Consider the following 10,657-nt stretch of genomic DNA (forward strand, 5'->3'; position numbering starts at 1 on the left):
AAGTCCCTCCCAGATCCCGTTCCCCGTGCAGCTGCAGCCCTTCAGGGTTCCTGGCTTTGAGGGTTCCGGGTCTGGGGTCCCAAGCCTGGGCTGCACCTGCTCCTGGCCAGGAGGTGACTCCCAGATCCGCGATGCCAGCTACTGATGATTGCTTTATCCAGCACGGATTCGTGATACCAGCAAAGCAGGGGCCCCAAAACAGAAAAACGGGAAGATGCATTTTGTGGGAAGATTTTGATATTTGACATTTCAAAGACAGGATCACAGTTGTCCTTACAGGAAGCAGATCACTTTGCCAGGAGCGGGGGACAGGACCATTCTTTCCAGCACACAGGGCTTCTGAAGGTCTTATTAATATTAATAGTTGTCTCCTTGGGGCTCCTGGATTCATTTAAGGCCCCCCAGGTCAGGGAGTCCTCTGGGTCCCTCCAAGACTGGCAAGGAGCTGTCTCTCCCTAAGAGTGAATTTAAGAAACAGACAGGCTGGGAACCCCTTGCCCCCACCCTGATGCCCTGACCTCCCAAAGATGTGGATAAATCTGATTTTTCCAGACCCACTCCAGCTCGGGCATAGAGAGCATAAGAGGTCTGACCCCACTACTCATGTGGCCCCAGATCCTCAGACACCCCTGGCAGCCTCAGATGCCACCTCTCAGGCTCCACTTCCCTTTAGACCCTGAGAACTAAGTCCTAGCATGGGGGGGGCACAGGCTGTGCTTTATGTTCTGGGATGAGGAACCACTTCTCCTGGGCAGGGCGTGGGGGCTGGGTGTCAGGAAGGGGGCAGGGGCCCAACGCTGGAGTCAGATTCCAGGAAGGTTCCTGCAGGAAATGCTCCCGTGCCACTGCCCTGGCTCACCAGTCTTCTGACACGCACCGCTCCGCCCAGCAAGACAGGTACAATTGCCCCGGTACCAGCTCATGGCTGTGCTGTGTGGGCTTACAAGGATTTAATTTTTTTTAACTTAATTTCTAACATTTAAAAATTAGAGGCCGGGCACGGTGGCTCACGCCTGTAATCCTAGCACTCTGGGAGGCCGAGGTGGACGGATCGTTTGAGCTCAGGAGTTCGAGACCAGCCTGAGCAAGAGCGAGACCCCATCTCTACTAAAAATAGAAAGAAATTATATGGACAGCTAAAAATATATATAGAAAAAAAAAAAATTAGCCGGGCATGGTGGTCCATGCCTGTAGTCCCAGCTACTTGGGAGGCTGAGACAGGAGGATCGCTTGAGCTCAGGAGTTTGAGGTTGCTGTGAGCTAGGCTGACGCCACGGCACTCACTCTAGCCTGGGCAACAGAGTGAGACTCTGTCTCAAAAAAAAAAAAAAAAAAAAAAATTAGAAGAGTTCTCATAAAATTGATTTTTTAAAAAAATTAGAACATAAAAAAAAAATCAGAACATTTGGCAATGCTGGATCCACATTCCCCACATTCAGGGCCAGGTGGCCACAGTCCCTTCTTGGCCCCCTATGCACCTGAGTTTGCAACTCTGCTCTTGGAGCTAAACATGTTTTAGGAGTCCTGGGATTGTATGTATTCTACTGTCAATTTGATGAAAGAAAAATTACCGCTGGGGTTTGTCTCTGGTTAGTATCTCCAGGTGCTTTAATCCTCAAGAAGAGGGACATACAACACGGTAGCAAAAGTCAATACTGTTTTCAAGCCAGAGTGAGCTATAAACCGAAACAAAGCAAGGAAGGGGCAGGTCGCAGAAACAATGACAGCACAACTGGCTAACGAGAAGCAGAGCCCAGGTGAAGGGAACCCACTCCTGCGGGGGACTACTTCAACCCACACAGTCCCAGGAGTGCACCACGTCCCCCAAAAGTGGGTGTGCCCTGACTTCTGGGCAAAAGTTTCTCTGCCAGCAAAAGGGGCCAATTGTGGGGCATGGGGGAGTCCAGAGGTTTGAGGACAAATGAAGTCTGAGCATTTATTTACTTGTTCAAAGAATATTTATTGAGCACCTACTATATGGCACACATGAACCCCTTCTAGAGATTGAGAGGAATTCCTTTCAGGGCAGGCATTAGGATGTAAGAAGGGAGGGCAAAAGGACTCCAGGGGCCTTTACAAAACCATATGTTGTTTAAATGGGAAGGTTGGGGATCCAGTAGGCAGCCAAAAAAGAATTCAATTTTTATGTGAAATCTCATGACTTTTAAACTAATGACAAAAATATTAAAATTGAAGAACAAGTCCAACAGAACATGCCTGCTGCCTGCATCCAACTCACAGGCCACCCGTTTAGGGATGTACTTACCTCCCAAGAATTACCCATAACAGATGAAGGCACTTAGCAGAGCTTCAGGCATGGAAAACACTGAACAAATGCCAACTCCTGTACCAGCGGCTTTACTGACCTGGATTAGGGCGGGGACTCCGCCTTCAGTGAATAAATCCTTATCTACTCTCAGAGATTGGTCTGACGGTTAACTCAAGACTTAAAAGAATAATGAAAATTAGGGGGAAAAAATCATCTGAAGTAAGAGCAAAATAACTGGTACTAATTAAGGCGGCTAAGCCAGGCTGGAGACCTGCACCTAATGCAATGCAGAGATGGAGCCCTAGGAAGGAAAGAGGGGACCACAAGGGAAAATAAAGAAATGTGAGATCGGTAAAGAAAAATAAAAGTAATAAACAGCGGAGCAAATGTTAAACATTGAAGCAGAAGAAACGGAAATTAGTAGAAGCGTTAAACAGGTGTGGCTCCAAGGAATAAAAACTTTTTAAAGAAGAAAAATATCTAAGAACTCCCAAGGCCGCGGTAGACCAGGGCGTGGGAGGCCGAGCGGCCCGCGGCCCGCTCGCCCTCCCCGAGGCGCTGAGGAGACCCCGTGACCCGGTCCCCGAAGCCCAGGCGGCCGCGGGAGGACACGTTCGGAGCCGCGGGAGGCTGGGAAGCCCCAACCGTCCCAGTGCCGCCGCCAGGCGCCGCTGCCACAGAGCGCGGACGCGGGGAGCGCGTCGCCTCGGCAACGGCGCTGCTCCGCCCCGCCCACGTGCCACGGGCGCCGCCGGTGATTGGCTGGGGCCCTGCTGGCCGCTCCCCTCCACTCAGTCCCGCCTCGCCGGGCACCGCCCAGCCGCTCGCACCTGCGCGCTCCCGTCCGCGCCGTCCCCACCCCCACCCCCGAGGCCATCTCCGCCAAGGCAGAGGGGTCACCCTAGTGCCTGCCGACCCGGCCGGTGTCCCCGCGTTTCCTGTCCGGCTGCCGCATTGCAACTTCCGGCTTGCCCGACTCTCGTGGCGCCCCACCTGCCCGGCCCTGGGCGCGGAGGCAACCAGAGCGATGAGGACGGCGGGACCCGGGCCCCTCAGTCCTCGAGCCTGCCTCCAACCGTGCGGAAACTGAGGCTGCCCACCAGAGGGCCCTCCGCCGGAGAACGCCGGGGCCGCCTCCGTGCCCGGGACCCCGGAGTCTTAATTAAGGGAGAGCCGAACCTCTGGGGCGAGGATCCGGATCCATGAAGCGCCAACCCGGTTCTGCCCCGCGGTCCAGCCTCCCAGGTCGGGAGTCTACCCCTACACTCACCTGTTTTGGACGTGTTTTGTTATGTTTCAAAAATGAGAGTATACCATATGCTGCTGACCTGCCCCCTTTGTGTGTGTGCGTGTGACACATATCTTAAAAATTGTTCAAAGTAAAAACCATACGGAGAAAAATAGGGGGAAAAACCCATGCAGCATTGCCTTGCTTTTTTTTTTGGTGGAGGGAGGCGTTTATTTTGTTTCGTTGTTGTTGGAGACAGGGTCTCACTCTGTTGCCCAGGCTAGAGTGCAGTGGTGTCATCATAGCTTACTGCAACCTCAAACTCCTGGGTTCAATTGATCCTCCTGCCACAGCCTCCTGAAAAGCTGGGACTACACTCACACACCTGGCTACTTTTTTTAATTTTTTGTAGAGACAGGGTCTCGCCCAGGCTGGTCTCAAACTCCTGACCTCAAGCAGTCCTCACGCCCTGGCCTCCCAAAGTCCAAAGTGCTAGGATTATGGGCGTGAGCCACCGCAACCGGCCGTGTTTTGTTTTTAAATTAGGACACATTCTGTTGTATGAATCTATTCAGTATCCTTAACCAATCCCTCCTCGCTACTCGATTATTATTATTTTTTTTTTTTAAGACGGAGTCTCACTCTGTTGCCTGGGCTAGAGTGCCGTGGCGTCAGCCTAGTTCACAGCAACTTCAGACTCCTGGGCTCAAGCAATCCTTCTGCCTCAGCCTCCCGAGTAGCTGGGACTACAGGCATGCGCCACCATGCCCAGCTAATTTCTTTCTATTTTTAGTAGAGAGGGGGCCTCACGCTTGCTCAGGCTGGTCTGGAACTCCTGAGCTCAAACGATCCACCCGCCTCGGCCTCCCAGAGTGCTAGGATTACAGGCATGAGCCACTGCACCCGGCCGCTACTCAATTCTTCACCCTCTTGCCTTGCAGTAACTGGAACTACCCCAGCAGCTATTACCATGGAGGCTTTGCTGCTTTCTAGTGAATGAACAAGATTACATCTGAGCTTGCGAATAGGGGAGGTGGAGAGGCTGTTCTCATGCACCCGGAGGAGCGTCCCCAGCCCCATTCTCCTGGCCCAAACCCGGCTCCTGGATTTCAGCCCTTGTGCCAGCTGGGCAGCCTGCCCATCACAGTTGGGGAAAACAGCCTTTTCATGACCTGGACAAGCCCCAGGGGGACAGGAAGAGCATCTCTAGGCAGCAGCACCAAGTGCTTCTTTCTTTCATCATCAAGGTTGGTACCTTCAGCTTCAACTAGGCAAGCTGTGAACTGCAGGACCAGAAAACGCCAAACACCTGCACCCCAGTGAGATGATATAGGTGGTGTACTGCCTGAGTCTTGAGCCAAAGTTTAAGTTTGCTTACAATACTGAACAAAAGCTTTGAAATGATTAACAGCCAGCCTCAATAGAAGGTAGTTCAGCTTTCTTTAACATGACTTGGCAACCATTGGAGCAGGGATTATTGGCGCCAGTCAAAGCCAGTACAAACTGGTTACTGCCAAGATGAAGCCCAAAGTTGACTGCTCATAGACCTTTCACCTCATTTTAATGCTAAAAATCATGCCCAAGTGTGGAGGAGTAACATGCTAATGAGATATCCAATGTATGAAGAAGCATGATGGGCAGCTGTCAACAATGACTCCTTCCTCTACGTGTCACACCTCTCCATGCTACGATTTCAATGTTGGCATCAAACTTTCTCTCTTACCCTTTAAAAGTTCCCCAGCCTTTTGTTCAGAGAGCCAGTCTGGCTGCTCCTTAACCAGCACTGTCTCCCTTTTGTTTGAGCAAAAACCTCCCTCATCCCCATAAAGCCTTGCCTATCTTGTGCCAATTTCTCTTGACCCAGGGACCAAGAACCAAGAGCTTGTTAACACCAGTATCCAGCACATTGTATCTACCTGGAAGCTAACGACAGCTCACAGGACAGAAAGGGAGGGGACACTATTGGAACTAAGCTCAAGAGTCCCTCACACAGGCTTTGGGGCTGCAGCCTCTGGGGTGGAAATTAGGGTAAGTTAAATTACTTTCCCTTTAGAGATTGGTGCATTTTTCAGGAAACCAAAACCCTGTCATCATCCCAAAATACCCTTCACTGCTGCTGCCACCTCCGGCTACCTGATAGCAAAGCACCCTCCAGTGCTGGGTAGAGTTCCAGGCTGCATTTACTCATACATAACCCAAAGCCACTGCAGCCCGTGGGCATGGGGGCACGCAGAAGGCACTGGGACCTGACCCGATCAGCATGGGAGCAGAGGGTGGGGGTGCCCACGCACCCACCTCTATGTCCTTTCCAAGGGGTGTCCTCAGCCTTCCCTCTTGCTGCTGTCTCTGCACCCGCCCCAACCCCAGCCCTGCGATTCCTCCCTCTGTGTGTTGTGTGATTATTTCACACGCATCTGTGTTATATTCTTTGTAATCCATTAGGTGTGAAAAAATCCAGAACTTTCATATGTTTATCTCATCCTTTTAAAAAAGTCTATTTTTGTGAATGCTTTGTAATGTAAAAAAAAAATCGACTAATGTTAAGATCCAGGGCTCTTTAGAGAAGTGGCTGATTCTAAGATGGGCCTGGAACATCTAGTAGTGCCAGAAAGTGAGGAAATGCTAAAAAAAATAATAATAATTTAAAATTATGGGGCATTTTTTTCTTTTTCTTTTGTTCTTTTTTTTTTTTTTTTCCTTTCCTTCCCTCTCTGCCCTGGATGGGACATGTTTTTTTTTTTTTGAGACAGAGTCTCACTTTGTTGCCCAGGCTAGAGTGAGTGCCGTGGCGTCAGCCTAGCTCACAGCAACCTCAGACTCCTCGGCTTAAGCGATCCTACTGCCTCAGCCTCCCGAGTAGCTGGGACTACAGGCATGCGCCACTATGCCCGGCTAATTTTTCTATATATATTTTTAGTTGTCCATATAATTTCTTTCTATTTTTAGTAGAGACGGGGTCTCGCTCTTGCTCAGCCTGGTCTTGAACTCCTTGACCTTGAGCGATCCACCCGCCTAGGCCTCCCAGAGTGCTAGGATTACAGGCGTGAGCCACCTCGCCCGGCTGGGACATGTTTTTAAAGGGACACAAGAACAAATGGATAGAGCACCCCGTGGCCAAAGTGGGAACAATTTGAGTAATAAAAGAAATTAGTACTGGATTATAACCCAAAGTATAGAATAAATGTCTATAAATCCATACCGATAAAAAATAAATGATTAAATAAAAGGGAGAGAAGAGAAAAGTCTCCCACACAGAATTCCAAACTGTTTCGTGGACACTTTCCTCAAGGGGCTGCCGCGTGATGCCCACTCTTCAGGTGTGAAGAGTCACTGTGAGCTGGCACAGTGACTCCCTTGCAGAGCAGGCGTGGGAGGGTGAGGGTGGCGGGGAGCAGGTTTACGGCAGAGAAACCTGGCAAACACCTCCACCAGGTGACCGAGGTCAACCCCAACAGTGATAATTCGGCTTAGTGCTGTGTACCCGTGAGATGAGGTGATAAAAATGGCATTTCATCTGTGTTCTTCCTCCCACTACCCCAGTCTAATCATGAGACAAACATCAGACAAGCCCTAACTGTGCTGCATCCTATAATACACCGACCAGCACTCCTCAAAACTGTCCAGCTCTCAAAAACAAAGAATGTCTGAGAAATTGTCACAGCCAAGAAGAGCCGGTGGAGACACAAGGACTAAATGGCATGTGGTGTGGGGGAGGGGGTCCTGGAACAGAACAAAGACACCAGGTAAAAACTAAGGGATCTAAATCAACTGTGGACTTAGGTAATCATAATGTCTCAATGCAGTTTATTAATTGTGACAAGTGCACCACACTAGTAAGATACTGGGTGTGAGGTACACGGGGACTCTCTATATGATGCTCTCAGTTTTCCTATAAATCTAAAACTTCTTAAAAAATAAAGTCTATTTTTGAAAATCAGTATTATAGTCCATGAATATAAATCATTTAATATACATGCCAGGGGATCAAGAACATTTTATTATAAGAGAAATGCATGATCAAAAGTTTTAAGGCCGGGCAGTGGCTCACGCCTGCAATCCTCGCACTCTGGGAGGCCAAGGCTGGAGGATTGATCAAGACCAGGCTAAGCAAGAAAAAGACCCGTCTCTTCTAAAAATAGAAAAATTAACTGGGCTTCATGACTTCCATCTGTAGTCCCAGCTACTCGGCAGGCTGAGGCAGGAGGATCACTTGAGGCCAGGAATTCAAGGTTACAGTGAGCTATGATCCCACCACTGCACTCCAGCCTGGGTGACAGAGCAAAACTGTCCTTAAGTAAATAAATAAATCTGGGACAAGATAAGCTCAGGTGCTGTTAAGCAGAAGAAAACAAAGACCCAGCAGAGAAGCCAGAGCAAGGCAGGGCCCAGCCCCACCGGCAGACGAGGGGTCTAGGCCAAGGGGCTCCAGCCTGGAGTACCTGGTCACCTAACAGGTGGCCCTGTTCCCCAGGACAGGTAGGGCTGTAGGGGGATGTGGCCAAGGACATAATCCAAGGAGCTACCCTGGAGCCCAGGGAAGGGCTTGACTTTGGATTTAGAGCTGGGCTGAAACACTGTTGGTGAGGTCACTTTCCCTTGGTGGGGAACCCCTGCTACATCATTGGTAAGGTTGGGACAAAAGCCACCTGGCAGGATTCTTGGGAGGACTTTGGTCCACAGTGCAGATTAAGCACCCTCTCTTCCCAGTGACCCCCAGCACACCTTCCGGTTTCATTTTCCTCTTAGCACCTGCACTGTTTGCTCCTGTGTCCTGGAATGTAACCCCCGAGGGCAGGGCATCCTTGCTCAAGTTTAGCACTGTCCTCAGAGCTGCAACAGTGCCTGACACACAGCAGACCCTGGGCAAGGAGTTGTCCCATGAATGAAAAGCCTAGCAAAGAGGCCGGCACTGGCATTCAGTGGGCATTTTTAAATGGCAGCTTTTGTCCCCCCAAAAAAGGTACAGATTGTCAGACCCCTGGGGGGCACAAGGCCAGATCTGGAGGGAGGCGGTTCTGGCTTGAAGGGGTGGTTATACCCTTACCTCAGCATGCTGGGGTTGGAAGCTAGATTCAACACTTTGTCTTTATTTCTCTGGCCCCGCCCTCTCCCCACCCTGCTCCCAAACCGGGAGGTCAAGGGTTAACTCTAGGAAGCCCCTCATCACCTGGATGGGACTGGGGCAGGGAACTTCCTGTTCCATTTTCCCGGAGTCCTTCCCCATGCTGGCCAAGACTGGCTCTGGCCCTGGAGTCCTCAGAGAACCCCCCAGCATCTCTGCCTCTGCGGTGGGGACCCCGAGCGGTGAGTTGGAGGGAGGCCTGGGATGCCGCTGCCAGGACAGGCACTAGGGGTTCACAGCAGCTTGGGGAGAGCAGGCAGGCTCCAGGCTGGGGGGGCGGCGCTGGAGGAGAGTCTTGGGAGGATGCAGAGGGGTCTGTTCTGGGGAGCACCAGGCAGCTTAGTGGACCTGTGGAGATGGGGGCATGGGGGGGCTACAGGACTTCCTGTGACATTGAAGAAGGAGGCAGGCTCCACGTGTCCCCGGGTGGACTGACTGGCCTTGTCCACTCAGCCCAGCACTGGGAGCGGAGCCCAGTAACAAAGACGAGCGAATCCGGCACCTGCCGACTGTTTCCAGGGGGAAGGGAGCATTCCCGGCAGAGGACCCCACCTTTGCCCGCTCCTGGCTCTGTGCTCTCACAGGGTCTGGGTGGGTCCCATGGCCGCACCTCCCTCCCGGGCTGGTCCAGCCTGTGCCAGTCCACTGCCCAGGCTCCACCATTCGCTGGTCAAACATTGGACGGTGGGGAAGAGCCTCCCCCAGCCACTCGGCCCGGTCCACCCCCACAGATGTGCATATTCACAGGGCTTTTGTCCTGGAGACCGGGGGGAGGGAGAGGCACTCTGGAGCCTACTTGCCTCAAATTCCACCTTTTTAAAACCTTTTGCAGAGACCACACCTGGAGGTTCCGGCCTCCTGGTGTGGCTAGGTCTGAAGGCTGGAATTTGGAATCCTCTTATTTTTTCTGGCTCGTGCTGTGACAATTTGGCTAAGCCTAGGAAAGCAGTACTTGGGGGGTGGGGCTGGGGAAAACCAGGCCCCTTTCTGTTCTGAGCTTTTGCACAAAGGTCTAGACCCACATTTTCCTCTTAGAGCCAATCTCGGCTACACCTGGTGTGACCTTGAGCAGTTGCCTGTCGTCCTTGAGCTTGGTCCTTGCCCTGCTCACATGGAGAAATGATGGTTTAGCGCAGGCAGGAGCGAGACGGAGCGGGCCCAAGGCCAGTGCATGGCAGACATGCACCTAGGACCTGCCCACCGCTGCTACAGAGTGACTGATTATTTTGCACATTACTAAAAACCAGTGAAACAAATCCCCATTTTCTTTCTTTCTTTTTTTTTTTTTTTTTTGAGACAGAATCTCGCTCTGTTGCCCGGGCTGAGTGCTGTGGCGTCAGCCTCGCTCACAGCAACCTCAAACTCCGGGGCTCAAGCGATCCTCCTGCCTCAGCCTCCCGAGTAGCTGGGACTACAGCCATGTGCCACCATGCCCGGCTAATTTTTTCTATATATTTTGAGTTGTCCAGCTAATTTCTTTCTGTTTTTAGTAGAGACGGGGGTCTCGCTCTTGCTGAGGCTGGTCTCGAACTCCAGACCTCGAGTGATCCTCCCACCTCAACCTCCCAGAGGGCTGGGATTACAGGCATGAGCCACTGCACCCAGCCGAAACCCCATTTTCTTGAACATTTATCAAAGACCTTTTCTGCCCTAGACATTGTTCTATGCATCCCTTAATTGTTACAACTTTGAGGTGGCCATGATCATTGCCGTTTTGTTACTTCTAACCAACATTGAAGTTTGCTGGATGAACATTCATCAACCTTGACACGGTTCCTACCCCCGGGCCTTGGGGAGGAATCCACTCAACTCTGATTGGAGCCCAGCGTCACCCTAGCTGGGGAGAGACCGGGAGGTGGTGTGCTGTGGGGTCCCAGAAGGGAGGCACCAGTGAGTGGTGGGAGGAGGCTGGGCGACAGGAAAAGCTCCACGGGGCGGGGGCAGGGCCTGGGTGGGCTGCAGGTGCCCAAGTGCAGGGTGGAGCCCAGGTCGGAAGGCAGGGCTGCAGGGTGCCGGGTGGTGCAGGGAAGCTGGAGAG

Source organism: Eulemur rufifrons, chromosome 14, assembly GCF_041146395.1.
Source record: "Eulemur rufifrons isolate Redbay chromosome 14, OSU_ERuf_1, whole genome shotgun sequence".
Classification (NCBI taxonomy): domain Eukaryota; kingdom Metazoa; phylum Chordata; class Mammalia; order Primates; family Lemuridae; genus Eulemur; species Eulemur rufifrons.